The 19,500-nt window shown below is 41.4% G+C and overlaps 1 protein-coding gene across 1 annotated transcript in view; it reads right to left on the bottom strand.

The window, feature by feature from the left end:
• Positions 1–19,500, bottom strand: part of tafa1b (TAFA chemokine like family member 1b) — a 160,788-nt gene that overhangs the window by 129,281 nt on the left and 12,007 nt on the right. The gene's annotated exons all lie outside the window — the stretch shown is intronic.

The raw sequence follows: 19,500 nt of genomic DNA, 5'->3' as shown, positions 1-19,500 counted from the left end.
GATAGAAAGCAGTCACATTGGGACTTGTTTCAACTTCGATAAGTTCAAAGGCAGAGTGTAGACTGCAAAGTTAAAATTCCCATAAATCAGGCTCCACAAATAACCCGCACTAGCCATCAGTTCAATTTGAAATGAAGACAAGCAAGGGAACCAGCTATTAATGATGTTTCTAGTGTGTCTGCTTGAATCTGTTGCTGCTGCAATATCACAACTTCCAAGATGTACAACCCAGAGCTCCTTGAGACACTTTATGCAAAAAGCTATCCTTTCCATCAAGCCATCACAACCATCACAAAGGTAAATAAAACGACGTTATTATATAGTATAGTTTATTTCTTTAATTATAATACCATAACACATTTATTATACATAAAATAGGGTATGTTTTGTGTAGTTTTAATGCTTAGAAAATTAGAAAGGAGAAAATTATGTTTTATTAATTAAATAAATTAATTTTTGGGATACACACTTTTCACCTTAAACACTGTCTGGGCACCAATTAAGTTTATAAGCCAAGGTGTCACTGTATATGCATGTGTGATTTCAATAAAATGTCAGAATTTATTATTTAAAATAACTTTGTGCTAATACTCTAGTGGACACTGATTCGTTGTGGCGACCCCTGACTCACCATTAATGTGAATAGTTTCCTGTTCCTCGGGATTGGTAAAAATCAAGCCAAACTATCAGAATAAAAGTCAACTTGCCGGGTACATACGCAAGGTTACTGCTAGACTGCACACTGCTCATTAGCTTGCACGCTTGCTTTATGCTGCCTCTCACAGAAGTATATTGATGCTTACGTTAGCATGGAGCTTGTCATAGTGCCACTGATATTCGACTGTTTCATCGATGCTATTGTTTCATTGCAAATTAGAATCTATCAAATTAGAACGAAAGGCGAATCTTTCAGTCTATTCAAACTATTTTTTTTACTCATCCACTTATTCAAAAGGAGCGTTTACCTGTTTCAACATCATCAGACCTAAATCAAGATCATCCAATCAAAATGGCACTTTCCGCAAACCAGCATCAGTATCATCCAATCAAAATTGCGCTTTCCGCCAACACAAGCCGAAACAGGAAATGAACAGCGAAAAAGCAAGAATACATGTTTAGTTTTATATGGTCATCGGCGGAAAATTCTCATCCCTGCAACAATCAAGCGTTTTGTGGCAAACAGCAAACAGGGTTGCAGGAAGCGCGTTTCTAAAAAGATGGTGCAAAGAAACTTCCCAAGAATTGAGGAAAATCAAGCATGAAACTGCCAAGATGTCATTAGCCGCCAGTACTGCCATATTTCATTGTGTCAACATTACTGGAGTGTCAAAAAATACAAGGTATGCTATACTAAGGGACAAGGGCATGGTAAGGAAGGCTGAAAAATGACCACCACTGAACAAGAGACACAAAATAAAACGCCAATACAGGGCCAAAAAAATATCTCCTGACTGATTTTTCTAAGATTTTATTGGCTGATGAAATGAGAATGAGTCTTGATGGGCCTGTGGCTGGATCAATAATGGGCAGAAAGTTCCACTCCGACTCAGACGGCAGCAAAGTGGCGCTGGGGTACTGGTATGGGCTGGTATCATCAAAGATGAGCTTGTGGGACCTTTTCAGGTTGAGGATGAGTCAAACTTAAAGGACAACTGACACATCAGGACAAGTTGTGTCCATAATTTGTAAAATCACTTTAAATGACTTCGACTGAGCACATTTTACAAAGATTCCACCGCATATAGCTATAGTTTACGTTTTAAGACTCGCGCTGAATATTCATGAAGTCTTGTTTTTGAGTTGATGACAATCCCCGACACGGAGAGAATGGCCGTGACCGAGAAAGCGACACACAATGCATTTTGGGTACTTTGGTTGGTCTGAAAACATCGCGTTGATCCGTGTTGATAGCGAAATTAGAAGGAAAACTACCTAAATAACACGTGAATCGTTGTGTGTCGCAGCGAATTGCGGTAACACACATAAAGAAGGTGTAAGTTTACACAAATTCCTAGCGGACAAATCAGCCCATTTCCAACGGAGCTTATGCGCCATTTTGTGCATTTTCTCTGCGCTACATTGGAGTTCAGACGGCTCGAATTGATACGGAAGGACTTCTTTAATCAATTGCAAACATTTATGCTTTCCTCTTCAGAACTATTTGAATCATATTCATAACTGGAAGAGTAACAAGAAAGCATCTTCTCCGAATCTGAACTCTCTGAAGCCATTGTTTTGATTCTGGAGCAACGCAGTTTGTGAAGGAGTATCCTGGCGTGACGTCACGAACAAAGGGGCGGGACTTCCTGAATCGCCCCAGTTCCAGGCTCATTTTGTGGCAGTTGTGGGACACTTTTAAGTCATTTTATTGGTGTTTTGCATTTGACAAAAATATCAGCTTATATCTTTTGGGTATTTTAGATGTTATAAAATGTTTTTATGATGTCAGTTAGGAAACAAAAAAATGGTGTCGGTTGTCCTTTAACTCCCAGTCATACTGCTAGTTCATGGTAGACGCCTTCTTCAATCGGTGGTACAGAAGTTGGTATATTTCAAGAAAAACATGATTTTCATGCAGGACAATGCTCCATCACATACGCCCAAATACTCCACAGCGTGGCTGGTCAATAAGGATAGAAAAGATGAAAAAATAATTGTGTGGCTCCCTTTTTCACCTGATCTGTACCCCATACAGAACCCGTGGTTCCCCATGAAATGTGAGATCTGCAAGAAGGGATAACAGTACACTTCTCTGACCAGTGTATGGGAGGCTGTGGTTGCTTCTGCACGCAATGATGATGCTCCACATATCATGAAGCTGACAGAATCAATGAATGGAAGGCTTTGGAGTGTCCTTGTGAAGAAAGGTGGCTATTTGGGTCACTGATTTGTTTTTTGTTGTTTTTGAATGTCAGAAATGGTTGTTTGTAAACTCTGAGTTGTTATACTGGTGTCAGAGATATTCGGTCGGACACTGTGAACAAAGGCTCAAATACCCAACAAAAACAAAAAAAAACAAAAACAAACAACAAACAAAAACAAAAAAACAAAAAGGCCCAACAGAGAATGTACTTCCTGAGGCTGCTAAAGAAGCATGACCTGCCACAGGAGGTGCTGCAACATTTGTACACGGCTGTCATCGAATCCATCCTGTGTTCTTCCATCACCGTTTGGTTCGGGGCCGCCACAAAAATGGACAAAATCCGACTTCAACGGACAGTTAGGACGGCGGAAAAAATCATTGGCACCGCCCTACACACTCTCGAGGACTTGCACACTGCAAGAATCCAAACTAGGGCGCGGAAAATCCTACTGGACCCTCCGCACCCTGCCCACCACCACCACCACCTTTTCCAGCTACTCCCCTCAGGCAGGCGCTACCGATCCATGCGCACCAAATCCAGCAGACATTTAAACAGCTTCTTCCCCCAAGCCATTAACTCTTTGAACTCTTTGAAGTCTTTCAACAGTAGCCAAAATGGAACCGTATAGTGCCACTTAGCAGTTTTTTGACGACGATACTAGTGCAGCGTGTTCCACCGGAAACAAATTCCTTGTGTGTTCTACATACTTGGCAATAAAGATGATTCTGATTCTGATTCTGATTCTGATTCTGATTCTGATTCTGATTCTGATTCTGATTCTGATACAGGAAGATTGTCTTTTACTGCCGACAGGGGACTTAGCCATTCATGACCAACGCCCAACTTTTGCAGCCTACTGCCAAGCTATTTATTCAGAGTAGATGCAAATTTAAGTGATACATTAGTAAAACATAGTGTTCTTGATTTGAATACCACGCCCCTGCGTCAACGTTACTGGTCCGATCTTTTGTTTGTGCACGTTTGACATTCGTTGCTGCCGTAGGAGCGACCTGATTGTTTGCTCAAACGGTCGTCTGTGTTCTCAACCTTGACAAATCATTTTGCCACAGATGGCTTCATTCTCTGTGGATTCCGTCCATTTAAAGACAGAGGGAGACGCAAAAGTGATGGAATGAGACAGTCTGCCACCTGTCTGTGTCATTTTTTTCCTGCTAAATGGAGCAAAGTTATTTAAAATTGCATTTTCTGTGTAGCTCTATCTCTTGTTTCTATTTATAATTGTATGTTATTTATTGTATTCTATTTATAGTTGCATTTTATTTATTATTGTATCTATGCTTGTCTGTGACTGTAAAGCAGACATGGGCAAACTACAGTCCGCGGGCCACATACAGCCGTTTTTTTAATCCGTCCCGCCGAATTTGTCAAAATTATTGGAAAAACGGTGTCTAAAATTCATGACACAAAGTTAGCGGACAACAGTTGCGGACACCAAGTTGCCTGCCCCATTTTTCACAACTTGAAACACAATAAGATGACTAATCGCAGAAAAAACATTTCTGTGTAAAGATTTTGCCACTGTTGTCGTTTGTCCGCAATGCAATGTTTGCGTTGCGTTGTCTGCGACAAACAAGACTTCCCGAATATTCAGCGTGAGTCTTAAAATGTAAACTATAGCTACATGCGGTGGAATCTTTGTAAAATGTGCTTCGTAGAAATCATTTGAAGTGATTTTACAAATTATGGACACAACTTGGCCGGAGGCGTGGGTTGTCCTTTAAGTGTCCATCTTTTGTTTTTGGCTTGTTTATGTTTTTTGTTTTTGACTTGATACCTGTGATCTAAAGGGAATCTCCGTTACAAACCTCAGCGAGTGGCCAACCAGTCCCAGTTAGCACACACGCTCTCACCTCAGGACAATTTTGTACATTGAGTGTGGGCGGTGACATTTGTGCCTCCGTCGTGTAGTCCTATTTCCATCACTGGTGTCAATTGATCGCGGTCATCGTGCTGTTTGAAAACTCACCTGCGTCTCCCCAGCTCGTGAAGAAGGAGCATGTCTTCGTTTTACTGCCCCAATATCAAACGCAAAGAATCTAATTCGAGCGCCCTAGTAAAAGCGGCCTCGGCCACGAGGGAATTACGAGGTCTTTCGCTCGTCTTCCACCGTTTCATCAGGGAATGACACGGTTTGCTCGGCAAAGCCTTTAAGACCTTACGAGGGGCTGGCGCTTTCCTTTCAATTAAAGTGTACCGACAGCACAGGCGGTGTGCGGCGCACCTCTCGGGGAGGAAAACTCAGAGCTCTGCTCCATTCTCCAGCGGTGATTAACCTTCTCAAGTTCAAGAAAAGCTCTTGCCATTGATTTAAGGCTGCCTCATTTCTGACCGACTCTTGTGTTTTGGCGCATTTTGCCCACTGCATAGCTGTGATTGGCTGCCGATCAGTCCATGGTCTTACTGCTACTCCAAGTGAACTGGCGCAGGGTCCGGTCATAGGGTGTGTGTGTGTTTGTATGACTAGTCTTATGAGGATCACTAATATTTTATACCATACGTAGTGAGGACATTTTTGACAAGTGAAGACCTTGGCCGGTCCTCACAAGTTTTTCATTCTAAAGGCTTCTAGAGGGTCTCTATATGCATCTGTTAAAGTTTCAGAGAGGTCCTCACAAATTCACCCAAAATGATTTTTTTGTGTGTATTTTCATTTCACCCGGATACACACACTTTTTACTCACTGTGTGTGTTCATGTTTTTGTGTGCGTGGTTAATGACAGTAAAAAGTTCATACTACAAAAAGTAAAATGATATTTTCACCAAATTCACTACAGGGGTGAGGACTTTGAATGTACCCATTCAGAATTCTCACTCCTGCTGTTACTTCAATTTCAAGTCCACTTTTTATTGCCTTGTTTTTAAAGAAGTTGAAGTGGGAAATGGGGTGACATTTAGTGTTCAAATGTAACACTTTTCTTTAAGCTTATCAGCAACGGTGGTCTTCGCTCCTTATCTGGAGTTATCCAGACTTCACAAAATCATTGAAACAAGAATGTGTGCGTGTGTGTGTGTGTGTGTGTGTGTGTTTGTATGAGTGTGTGCGTGTGTGTGTGTGTGTGTGTGTGTGTGTGTGTGTGTGTGTGTGTGTGTGTGTGCGTGCGTGTGTGCGTGTGTGTGTGTGTGCATGTGTGTGTGCATGCGTGTGATCAGAATCATCTTGATTGGCCAAGACATAGAGACATAATTGTGAGTGTCCATTTACCGTATTTTCTGGCGTTTAAGGCGCACCCCCAATGAATGGTGTATTTTCAATTTTTTTTCCAGGGGGAGTTGGTGGCTGCTGACAGTCGTTGCGAGACCGGTTGTGGCTCAATATGACTTCACATCTAAGGTGCACTGACCTGTGTTTAAGGCGCATGGTGGTCAAATTTTCAAGAAAATCAAGTCTTATACGAGTTTCTGAAACTCATAACAGAAAGTTAGCGGACACCAGGGCAGACAACTCTGAAAAGTTTCCTCTCCGTCCATAAAGTTGCCTGCCCCATTTTTCACAACTTGAAACACAATAAGACGACTAATCGCAAAAAAAAAACCATTGTTGCATAGTATGAAAGATTTTTTTATTAAGGATGTACCTACCACAAATGCTCCCTTGCTTAATTTATGGTAAATATCCCTTGCTCATGGTCCACAGTGCAATGTTTGCGTTGCGTTGTCTGCTACAAGCCATGTGGACTCCTCTTTCCATGATGCTTTTAATAATAATAATAATAATAATAATAATAATAATAATAATAATAATAATAATAATAATAATAATCATCATCATCATCATCATCGTCATCATCATCATCATCATATGTTTACCTTTTGTAGCGTAAGAAATTTTGTTAGCTTCTTTTGAATCTTTCTTCTGGGGTTGAGGTTCTGTGCATCTACTTTGGAAAATGATGTGCAAATGCACGACCTTATGAGGCTCGGGTAAGTCCGGAAGCACGAAGTAGGCTTCTGATTGGCTGCCGTGTATGCAAATTGCCAAACGAACCAAAATTTACAAACCGAACGAAGATTTCGAAATCGGTTTTGAAATCTTCGTTCAAATGTTTGCTTTATTGAATAAAACAAACGTTTGATTTGAAAAAAAAATCGTTTTTTTTTTTTTTTTTTAGTCATCGGCCCCCCGGGCGGAGACGTTTTGTAAATTGTACAGCCAACGAAGAAGTTGCACGCGCCGGGCTTCCGGGCAGACTTTATTGCAGACACTGCATATACACCAGAAAATAAAGTAAACTAAAAAGCATATTTTTGTTTTTGGGAGTTGGAAGAAAGTGAAAGCGAGAAGCGACACAAGCGTGGGGAGAACATGCAGACACCACTCAAGGGAGACTAATCCCAGATTGCAAAGCAGAGCCTCCTGACTGTGAGGCGGACACGCAAAGCATTTTCAACCAGCTTGCGCGCTTTTGTTTTTCAATTTGTTTGGTCACGCTCGGTGACCTAAAGCCACTGAGAGACAGACTTAGTGCTTGCTTGGTTACATCCCTTTTCGGGCACGTCAGTTTCACTCGCAGTGGCAGTGTCTGACTATCAAAAGCAATGAAGAGTGTGCAGTATATTATTATATTATATTATATTATATTATATTATATTATATTATATTATATTATATTATATTATATTATATTATATTGAGGTTACAATGAGGTTAAAATCTTAGCGAAAGAACATAGATGGTTTGAAAGGGGGGTAAAAGAGGCGATTCTTATAAAACAACAAAATCCTTCAGTAAACCGGTCTGGTGGTGTGAGGTTCAATTTGGATCGTTCATACAATAGCCTGCTCAGGCAAAACAGGTTAGGCAACTTTCGCAATGCTGATGAGGGTCGTTATGCTGATGAGGCGATACCGGGGGGAGTGGGTGTAATAGGCCAATCGTTAGTCAGGAATGTAGGAACAATCAGTGGGGCCACAGGGGGGGGTCCCGCGCCCCCCCCAACCTGAGAGTAGGGACCTATCATAGCTGTGTCCGGCGCCACCAGGTCTGGACATTAGGGATATATAAATGGGGCCGATACGACCAGTCAGACTTTAGTTCGCTGACGAAGCCTCTTGGATAGGAGGCGAAACGTCCGAAACCTTCACTTTTGTACAGATGACGGCTGAAGAAACCTTCTCATCGCTGGACCACTCCTGTACGACTGAGAGCTTACACAGACGTATTATATTATATTATATTATATTATATTATATTATATTATATTATATTATATTATATTATATTATATTATATTATCCAGACCCTATTTTTAACATTTTAAGAGGGGAGTTTGGGAGTCATTTAGCCTCCGTGTTTCTATTCAACATTTTGAAAGGATTTCGACTTACGACCATTTTGACTTACGATCGTTTGGTCGGAACGGAACTCAGTCGTAAGTCGGATGTTACCTGTATTATTGAATGGAAGCGTAAAAACCTCCTTGATCAAATCGGCGGTCCGACTTGACTGCCCTGCAGTGGTAGTACCATTGAACACGCATTCATGGCATGAATGCTTCAGAGAGGCATCCGTCCATCCATGCGTGCATCCAGGGGGAAATGCGAGCCGTGAAAGCGTTTCGACCCTGTCCGGTGTAGATAATAATTGTGCTTTGTGCACAAAGACCAATCAGGAAATTCAGGAGAATAAGCATGCTCCATCAACAATGTAGTCACTGCGATTTGCACCCGTTAAATGTGGACTTAATAGCGGCTCTATTTTCTGATAACGGCTGGAAGTGGCAGCGAGAAAAGCCACATATCAGTCACACGTTCATCCATCCCCCCCGGTAGACTCAAGAACAATTTTCAGTCATTCTTTGCTGAGCTCACAACAAACTGAAAAAACTGATTGTTGGCGGCGTCCACTGGAGAATTGTTGAAAGGTTAAAAATCTATCAAGGGCACAAAGCAGGAAAGAGAGAAGGACCCTTGGCCACAGATTGGCTCATGCAAATGCTGCCTCATACATTGTTCATTTATTGCGGGGATTCCCATCACAAAATCAGCCAGCTGCCACCTTTCCATTGCGGTGATGTTGTCTATACTTATTATTTGCTGTGCAACACTATCGAGTGAACACACACACACACACACACACACACACACACACACACACACACACACACACACACACACACACACATTTCTGTTTCAATGTTTTGTGAGGTCCTGATAACTCCAGATAAGGAGTGAAAACTACCGCTGATGATAAGTTTAGAGAAGAACTAGAGTTACATTTGAACACAAATGTCACCCCATTTCCCACTCCAACTTCTTTCAAAACAAAGAAATAAAAAGTGGACTTGAAACAGAAATAAAGTAGGAGTGAGGTTTCTGAATGGGTACATTCAAAGTCCTCACCCATGTGGTGGTATCATTTTACTTTTTGGGGCATAAACTTTTTCCTCTCATTAACCACGCACACACACACATAACCACACACACAGTGAGTAAAAAGTGTATCCAAGTGAAATGAAAATGCACACCAAAAAATATTTTTGGGTGAATTTCGAAAACTTTAACAGATGCATATATAGACCCTCTAGAAGCCTTTAGAATGAAAAACTTGTGAGGACCGGCCAAAAGGTCCTCACTTGTAAAAAATGTCCTCACAAAATGTTAGTGGTCCTCACAAGATCAGTCATACAAACACACACACACACACACAGAGTGGTCTTAAAAAACATTAAAGAAAAAACTGAGATTTAGGCATTGATGAGAAACGTAAACAAGACAACCCAATTTGACAGCCCCGGAGTAAATGAAAAGAAAGCGAGTCGGCCAGAAACATATGCGTCAAGCAGGCCCATTTTCCCCTTTAGTGTGGATTTAAATGTTGCCACTGCATCGTACCACCGCATCACAATTACCTGCTGGTAAAAAATATCCCTCATCCTATTAACATAAACTCACTATTTCCTTTTAAAAAGCAGATTCCTTGAGGGCTCTCGGGACACAGAGGTGAGAGAGAACCCGCATATGTTATCGTAAAAACAAAGAAGCTAATGATGCATGACGCTGTAGGCAAATAAGAGGAGGTTGGAAATGACAACCACGACCTCTTAAAATAGAAAGTTCAGTAGTGATGGGGGCGCTCCCAATAAGCGTCATTATACAAAAGCAATTTTTAAAAAAATGGATGGAGATTGAGTTGTCACTTGAAAATACAGTGATACCTTGGCTTACGAACTTAATTGGTTCACAGACAAAGTGTGTAATGCGGAAAGTGTGTATCCCAGAAATTAATTTCCCACAGGAAACCATTAAAATGAGAATAATCCCATAAAACATAATTTTCTACATTCTAATTTCGTAAACCTTAAAGGACAACCAACGTCTCCGAACAAGTTGTGTCCATAATTTGTAAAATGGCTTCAAATGACTTCTACTGAGCGTATTTTAATAAGATTCCACCGCATATAGCTATATTTTACGTTTTAAGACTCGCGCTGAATATTCTGGAATTCTTGTTTTTGAGTTGGTGACGAGTCCGTACGTGACGTCACTAAAGGAACACCCCTTACCGAAAAAAGACGCATTGTAGCGGTCCTTCCATCACGTCAATGTATTTTGCTGTAATGTTTGGTCTGGGGACCTCGTATTGCACCAAAAATCCGCCAGATGAGGGCTTCCAAGCTCCATATAAAGAATTTATCAGCCTGTGGAAACGGAGGTGGCCACAGGAGGTCGCCATTTTGTGCCTCTTTTTTGGTGAGAAATTTCCCCTCAATGTTGCCTCAAAATGACAGGGAATAACTACAACTAATTGATTGCAAACATGTATGCTTTGCTCTTCAGAACTATTTGAATCATATTCATAACTGGATGTGTAACAAGAAAGCATATTCTCTGAATCTGAAGCCATTGTTTTGATTATCCAGTGATGCAAGACGTCTTGCATTGACGTCACGAACTGGGGGCAGGACTTTCTGAAAATGCCCAATTCGCAGGTCAATTTTTTGCAGATTTTGGACACTTTAAGTCATTTTTATTGGTGTTTTGAATTTGAATAAAAATATCATACTGTGAGTTTTGGGTATTTTAGATGCTATCACACGTTTTTCTGATGGCAGTTAAGAAACAAAAAAGTGACGTCGGTTGTCCTTTAAAACTACACAAAATATACCTTATTTTATGTATAAATATGCTATGGTATTCTAATTAAAGAAATAAACTGTACTCTATAATAAAGTCGTTTTATTGACCTTTGTGATGGTCGTTGATGCTTGATGGAATGGAGTGGCCAGTTGCATCAGCATTAAACACTTGATGAGGAACGTAGCCTTCTTCTGTCACCATCTTGAGGATTGATCCCTTGTCGGTGCTTTCCCTGCGATAATTTTACCTTGTTCCTCATCAATTGTGTTCTGTTTAGCTGGGTTGATAGCTTTTTGCATCAAGTGTACAGACGGCTTGTGCGGGTTATTTGTGGAGCCTGATTGATGGTATATTTTAACCTTGCAGTCTATACTCTAGTTTTGAACTATCAAAGTTGAAACAAGTCCAAATTTCACTGTTTTCTATCCATTTTCTCAGTCTCTCACTGTCGACTACCTGTCTCTTTAATGTTTAACCCCCCCCCCCCCCCCCCCCCCTCACGGCTGCGTTTTTGACCAATCACGTGGCTTTAACCGAAGACTGGGGGCGGGGAATAGAGGACTAAAAAAAAGTTGGCTGCCATTTTCTTGTTAGGAGAACGACACATCACTCATTGTGGCGCTCCGTGTGTATCCCGAAAAATAGTTTGTATGCCAAGGTAAAATTTTCATAAACTTCACATTCGTAAACCGAAAAGTTTGTAAGCCAAGGAGTTCATAAACTGAGGTATCGCTGTAAAACTGTCAAGTCTGAATTTGAGTCACTTATCCGGCCCTCTGTCCTGTGGTGTTCCACTTGGCTCAATTTTGGGACATCTGCTGTTCTCACTAAACGGCTCCCATTGGGTTTCATCTTAAGGAGTTGAGAGTTAAGTTGTCATCAAGATGATGCTAAACATGAGAGTGGCATGGCATGTCTATGGAAATAAACATCTACCTATGGTAGGGCCTCACTGTTCTGAGTCCGGATTGGCCACCCATCATAAAACGTGCTCATATATCGCCGCTGTGGAATTAATCGCTGGGTCTTATATTCCAAATTTCAAGCTGTCGATGCCGCTTCTTTGATTAGGCCCTGTTGCCCCCTCAGGGGAGGGGTAGAAAAAGGTCTTTCTGGCCATAAGGCACAGTGTAATAGGATACCGGACTGCTCCCACTGACTGCTCCCACTATCATGCCGACATTTAAGTGCACTAATCCGTGACAAATTGTCTCATTTGATCCATGATAAATCGTCCGAGTGGGGGCCGATAGCGTTGAGGAGATAGATAGAAGTTTCCCAGTCCCGAGGTAAAGAAAGCGCCGGATGGCACCTGAATGACAACGGCCGAGCTGAGTCTTGAAAAGCCACGAAGCGCAAGCGATCATATGATGCCGGTGAGTCTCCTAGAGTCTTTCACCAGGTTATCAGATGGCGCAAAGGCATCCCGTGAGATGTGAGGGGGCTGGAAAACGACAAGCCCGGCGACTCAAGAGGCATTCATCCATTCATTATTTTGGGTTGTCTTTCTAAATCACCGCCGTCTGGTGCGTCTGAACACCTTTATCGAAATCCGACATTGCGTTGGGCAAAAGGCCATGCATGACAATAAGCATTCTAATACTGTGACGGAAAAGTGGAGATCATTTAAAAGGCGTTCAAGGGCTTCCTCCTTGAAGGACTCTTGAATCACTAAGTGACCCTCCAAAAGACGAGAAACCTCATGAGGCACTCGACGACAGCCGGAAGGCCCCACAAAAAACGTCTTTACGACACGGTGCGGTGATCCTTGCTTTTGCAATACAGTGATACCTCGGCTTACGAACACCTTGGCTAACGAACTCTTCAGCTTACGAATGTAAAACTCACGAGAATTTAACCTTCACATACAAAATATTTTTCGGGATGCACAAAGAGCGCCACAATGAGTGATGTGTTGTTCGCAAACGAGCCCGTTCTCCTAACAAGGAAATAGCAGACTACTTTTTTTGTCCTCTATTCCCCGCCAAAAGTCTTCGGTTAAAGCCACACGTCAAGAACGCAGCAGTGGGGGGGTGGGTTACAGAAATACGGAGCTGCAAATAAAAATAGATAGGCAGATAACAGAGAGACAGTGAAAACCTTCTCAAGTTCAAGAAAAGCTCTTGCCATTGATTTAAGGCTGCCTCATTTCTGACCGACTCTTGTGTTTTGGCGCATTTTGCCCACTGCATAGCTGTGATTGGCTGCCGATCAGTCCATGGTCTTACTGCTACTCCAAGTGAACTGGCGCAGGGTCCGGTCATAGGGTGTGTGTGTGTTTGTATGACTAGTCTTATGAGGATCACTAATATTTTATACCATACGTAGTGAGGACATTTTTGACAAGTGAAGACCTTGGCCGGTCCTCACAAGTTTTTCATTCTAAAGGCTTCTAGAGGGTCTCTATATGCATCTGTTAAAGTTTCAGAGAGGTCCTCACAAATTCACCCAAAATGATTTTTTTGTGTGTATTTTCATTTCACCCGGATACACACACTTTTTACTCACTGTGTGTGTTCATGTTTTTGTGTGCGTGGTTAATGACAGTAAAAAGTTCATACTACAAAAAGTAAAATGATATTTTCACCAAATTCACTTCGCGGGTTTGAAGGACTCTTGAATCACTAAGTGACCCTCCAAAGGATGAGAAACCTCATGAGGCACTCGACGACAGCCGGAAGGCCCCACAAAAAACGTCTTTACGACACGGTGCGGTGATCCTTGCTTTTGCAATACAGTGATACCTCGGCTTACGAACACCTTGGCTAACGAACTCTTCGGCTTACGAATGTAAAACTCACGAGAATTTAACCTTCACATACAAAATATTTTTCGGGATGCACAAAGAGCGCCACAATGAGTGATGTGTTGTTCGCAAACGAGCCCGTTCTCCTAACAAGGAAATAGCAGACGACTTTTTTTGTCCTCTATTCCCCGCCAAAAGTCTTCGGTTAAAGCCACACGTCAAGAACGCAGCAGTGGGGGGGGGGGTTACAGAAATACGGACCTGCAAATAAAAATAGATAGGCAGACGACAGAGAGACAGTGAAAAAATGGATAGAAAACACAATGAAATTTCAACTTGATTGATAGTTCAAAGCCAGAGTGTAGACTGCAAGGTTAAAATATTCCATCAATCAAGCTCTACAAATAACCTGCACAAGCCATCTCTGCATTTGATGCAAAAAGCTATTAACCCAGCAAAACAGAACACAATTGATGAGGAACTAGGGAAAATTATCGCAGAGAAAGCACAGCAACTTCACTCGGACATTGTCAAGAGGCAACCTGGAAGTTCGTTATCCATTGATGATTTCAAGGCTAGCCACGGATGGTTGAAGAACTTTAAGCGTCGTACAGGGATTAATAGTGTCATTCGTCATGGTGAGGCAACCAGTTGTGACGATAAAGCTGCCAAAGCTTACAAGGAATCATTCCTCAAGATGGCCGCTCCATTCCATCAAACCATCAACGACCATCACAAAGGTAAATAAAACGACTTTATTATACAGTACAGTTTATTTAGTTAATTCCAATACCATAGCACATTTATTATATATAAAATAAGGTATATTTTGTGTAGTTTTAAGGCTTAAAAAATTAGAAAGTGGAAAATTATGTTTATTGAGGACCTGGGAACGGATTATTCATATTTAATAGTTTCCAATGGGAAATTAATGTTTGGGATACACACTGTTCGCCTTACACACTGTGTCTAGGAACCAATTAAGTTTGTAAGCCAAGGTATCACTGTATTTCCAAAATGGCTTGCTAATGGCAGGGCGAGCGCTCGGTGCTTGTCACATCCTTCTCTTTTCACCAACATCAGAAAAATGGGATGACCAGAGCTCCATGGAATTACATAGAATTTTGTTTAGCCCTCAATCGGTCATGCTAATTTGCCATCACGCAAGAACCAGGTAGTAAATGAAGCCCTAAAAGCTTACGTGCAAAGACATTCTCGGGGCTGGTATGGGTGAATGAATTTGCAAGACACCCCGACACCTCAGCGCTAGAGGCACCCAGATTATGACTTCAGATGGCCCACGTATGTGTGTGCTCACCTGGAGCGCTCGGAAATGATTCGGTGATGGAAATGAACTCCTCGTCACTGGGTTTTCGTGTCGTAAACTCCGCCGTCAGATTGAGAATAAAATAAAACGCTCGCTTAAAGGACAACCGACACCATTTTTTTGTTTCCTAACTGACATCAGAAAAGCGTTTTATAGCATCGCAGGTTGATATTTTTAGTCAAATGCAAAACACCAATAAAAATGACTTAAAATGTCCCAAAACTACTTCAAAATGACCTCGGAGATGGCGAGTTTCAGAAGGTCCCGCCTTGTTCGTGACGTCACGCCAGGACGTCTTGCCTTTCCCTAGAATCAAAACAATGGCTTCAGATTCGGAGAAGATGCTTTCTTGTTACTCATCCAGTTATGAATATGATTCAAATAGTTCTGAAGAGGAAAACATAAATCTTTGGAATCGATTAAAGAAGTCCTTCCTTATCAATTCAAGCCATCAGGACTCCAACGTAGCGTCCCAGAAAATGCACAAGATGGCGGCCAGGCTGCGTTGGAAATGGGCTGATTTGTCTGCTGGGAATTTGTGTTAACTAGTATGAAATAGTAGTCTTGGTGCAACACACAACGATTCACCATCACGTTATTTCTGTGTTTTCCTTTTAATTTCGCCATCAACCCGAAGTTTTCAGACCAAACAAAGCACCCAAAATGCATTGTGTGTCGCTTTCTCGGTCAGGGGCGTTCCTGTCAGGAATGGTCCCCAACTCAAAAACAAGACTTTCTGAATATTCAGCGCGGGTCTTAAAATGTAGCTATATGCGGTGGAATCTTTGTAAAATACGCTCAGTAGAAGTCATTTAAAGTGATTGTACAAATTATGGACACAAGTTGACCGGTGGTGTCGGTTGTCCTTTAAACACCGTTATCTAACAAAGAGGGTACATAAAGTCCTTAAGAATGAATGACTCTGTGTCTTTGTGTTGTCATGTTATTTGTTATTGAGGTTTTTTTTTTTGTTCTTTTGACTTCAAGACAATGCCGCAAGAGTGGCTGCTTTTCCAGCGGCTCCTGTATTTTGTTTTTCCAACTTTCATTCCTATCATCACTTTGCTGCTGTGAAATGTACATTTGTCCACTGCAAGACTAATAAAGGCAAATCCAACACAATCTAATCTTGCGACAGGCCCCCTGTGTCTTCAGGCCCAATGTCTTCTGAAGCATTGAACAATTCATATCATTGCTTTTGCATTTCTATTTATAATTGTATTGTATTTATTGCATTCTATTTGTGATTGTATTTTATTGATTATAGTAGCTATGCTTGTCTGTGACTGTAAAGTGTCCTTGAGAGCTTTGACAGGCACTTAAAATGTCATAATAATAATAATAATAATAATTATTATTATTATTATTATTATTATTATTATTATTATTATTATTATTATTATTATTATTATTATTATTACCCACAGAAAAAAAAACTAATCCTCTGACTGTAAAGTGACCTTGAAAGTTTTGTAAGGTGCTCATAAATGAAATGTATTATTATTTGTCACGACAAGGTCGAATCGCGCAACTTTAGCGTCAAAGTGCAACGCTTAGTTTTGGCAGGACAGAGGGCTGCGCGAAACGACTTCCTGGGTTGTTGTCAAATGGAATGGTGGCCCTAATGTCCAACGTTTCTCCCACCTTGCCTGTCACGTCACATTCAGCCCATCCGTCAATGAAGTGGATTATTTCTAGAGAGAGCGAAATTGGCTGCGGAGAATCAAGCCGCCATCAATCTTGAGGCAGGCGAGCAGGACGTGAGGAAGGCGAGAGGCTCGCTGGCACCAGCTACGCTGCTTCTTTCACAGATGAACAAGCTGTCAAGCGATTGCTTACTCAATCTCTGCCTCAGTGCGGCTATTTGTAAGGGAAACATAGGGTTCGAGCACAGAAAAATAATAGAAGATATATTTGAACTCATTTTTGTGGTATGCACTGTCAGCATTTGTCTTTGTGTCGCGGAGGGTGATATGTCCAACATTATTCAACAGGAGGAGAGACAACATGGACCATATTTTCTGGTGTGTACATATATATATATATACAGTAAAGTCTCGTTATATCGATATTCAAGGGAGTCCGAAAAAATATCGATGTAACCGGGACTATCGATATATCCGACCCTGTTTGCATGTAATTTTCTCCGTGCGTGCATAGAAATAGTATCGATATAACCGGGACTATCGATATATCCGATATCGATATGACGAGACTTTACTGTATATATATATATATATATATATATATATATATATAAAAAATCCTCGTCTCACCCACCATGGGTGGTGTCTGTCCCCCATTTCAGCTCGGGTCCTCTACCAGAGGCCAGGAAGCTTGAGGGTTCTGAGCAGTATCCGTGCTGTTCCCAGCACTGCGCTTTTCTGGACCGAGATATTCGATGTTGTTCCCGGGATCTGTTGCAACCACTCGTCGAGTTTGGGGGTCACTGCCCCGAGTGCTCCGACCACCACAGGCACGACTGTCACCTTTACCTTCCAGGCTCTCTCCAGCTCCTCTCTGAGCCCTTGGTATTTCTCGATTTTCTCATGTTCCTTCTTTCCATCACTCAGGACCGCTACATCCATGACAACGGCTTTCTTTTCCCCTTTATCTATGACCACGATATCTGTTTGGTTGGCCATTACCATCTTGTCGGTCTGTATCTGGAAGTCCCACAGGATCTTTGCTCGGTCATTCTCCACCACCTTGGAAGGTGTTTCCCATTTTGACCTTGGGGTTTCCAGTCCATACTCCACACAGATGTTTCGGTAGACTATGCCAGCCACCTGGTTATGGCGCTCCATGTAGGCTTTCCCTGCCAGCATCTTACACCCTGCAGTTATGTGTTGGATTGTCTCAGGTGCCTCTTTGCACAACCTACACCTTGGGTCTTGTCTAGTGTGGTATATCCCTGCCTCTATGGCTCTGGTGTTCAGGGCCTGCTCTTGGGCAGCCAGGATGAGTGCCTCTGTGCTGTCCTTTAGGCCAGCCCTCTCTAGCCACTGATAGGACTTATTGAGATCCGCCACTTCTACTATGGTTCGGTGGTACATCCCGTGTAGGGGCTTTTCCTCCCATGATTGTCCCTCTTACATTACCTCATCCACTGTTCCCCATTGTCCGAGACATTCTCTGAGTACATCATCCGTTGGAGCCTTCTCTTTGATGTATTCATGGAGCTTGGATGTTTCATCCTGGACAGTGGCTCTCACACTCACTAGTCCCCGGCCTCCTTCCTTACGGCTTGTGTACAGTCTCAGGGTGCTGGACTTGGGATGGAACCCGCGTGCATGGTGAGGAGTTTTCGGGTCTTAACATCCGTGTTCTGAATCTCTTCCTTTGGCCACCTTATTATTCCTGCAGGGTATCTGATCACTGGCAGGGCATAGCTGTTTATTGCCCGGGCGTAGATGGACGAGAAGATATATATATATATATATATATATATATATATATATATATATATATATATATATATATATATATATATATATATATATATATATATATATATATATATATATATATATATATATATATGTGATTTCAACAAAATGTCAGAATGTATTATTTAAAATAACTTTGTGATAATACTCACTATTAATGTGAATGGTTTTCTAGTTCTCATGATTGGTAAAAATCCAGCCAAACTATCGGAATAAAAGTTAACTTGCCGGTTACATACGGAAGGTTACTGCTAGCTGGCCTGCACACTGCTCATTAGCTTGCACACTTGCTTTCTGCTGCCTCTCACAGAAGTACAGGGATACCTTGGCTTACGAAATTAATTGCTTCCTAGACAGAGTAAAGCGAAAAGTGTTTATCCCAAAAATTAATTTCCCATAGGAAACCATTTAAATAATATATAATAATTATAATAATAATAATAATAATAATAATAATAATAAGAAGAAGAAGAAGAAGAAGAAGAAGAAGAAGAAGAAGAAGAAGAAGAAGAAGAAGAAGAAGACGTTCCCAGGTCCCCATAAAACATAATTTTCTACTTTCTAATTTTCTAAGCCTTAAACTACACAAAATATACCTTATTTTATGTACAATAAATGTGCTATGGTATTATAATTAAATAAATAAACTGTACTATATAATAAAGTCGAAGGAAGGGGTACATGGTTGAACTGTCAATGGTGAGAGAGAAACTGTTTGCTTTGTGTAGGGTGGATTTGGTACCGGCAAGGAGAAGTTCATTTTTTTTCGCTGTTAGGCTTGAGAAAGTGAAAGGGTACTCTGAGCTCCAGGTGACCTTGACAAAACTTACAGAAAACAACCCTCCTTCCTGTCATTGTTCAAGGTACAGCAGCTTTTCCAAGAAGTCATCATCATCACCATCATCATTATTACAGTCAGATCTATTTATACAAGAAGGTACGGGCCGCAGTGAAACGGGAGCCTCTCTCTGATTACAAAATCAATTGAAATAGAAATATTCATCACTGCATTTCAGT

The sequence above is a fragment of the Hippocampus bargibanti genome, linkage group LG12 (assembly GCF_051943395.1).
Source record: "Hippocampus bargibanti isolate YZ-2025 linkage group LG12, ASM5194339v1, whole genome shotgun sequence".
In the NCBI taxonomy this organism is placed as follows: Eukaryota; Metazoa; Chordata; class Actinopteri; order Syngnathiformes; family Syngnathidae; genus Hippocampus; species Hippocampus bargibanti.
This window is presented reverse-complemented; position numbering and strand designations above follow the sequence as displayed.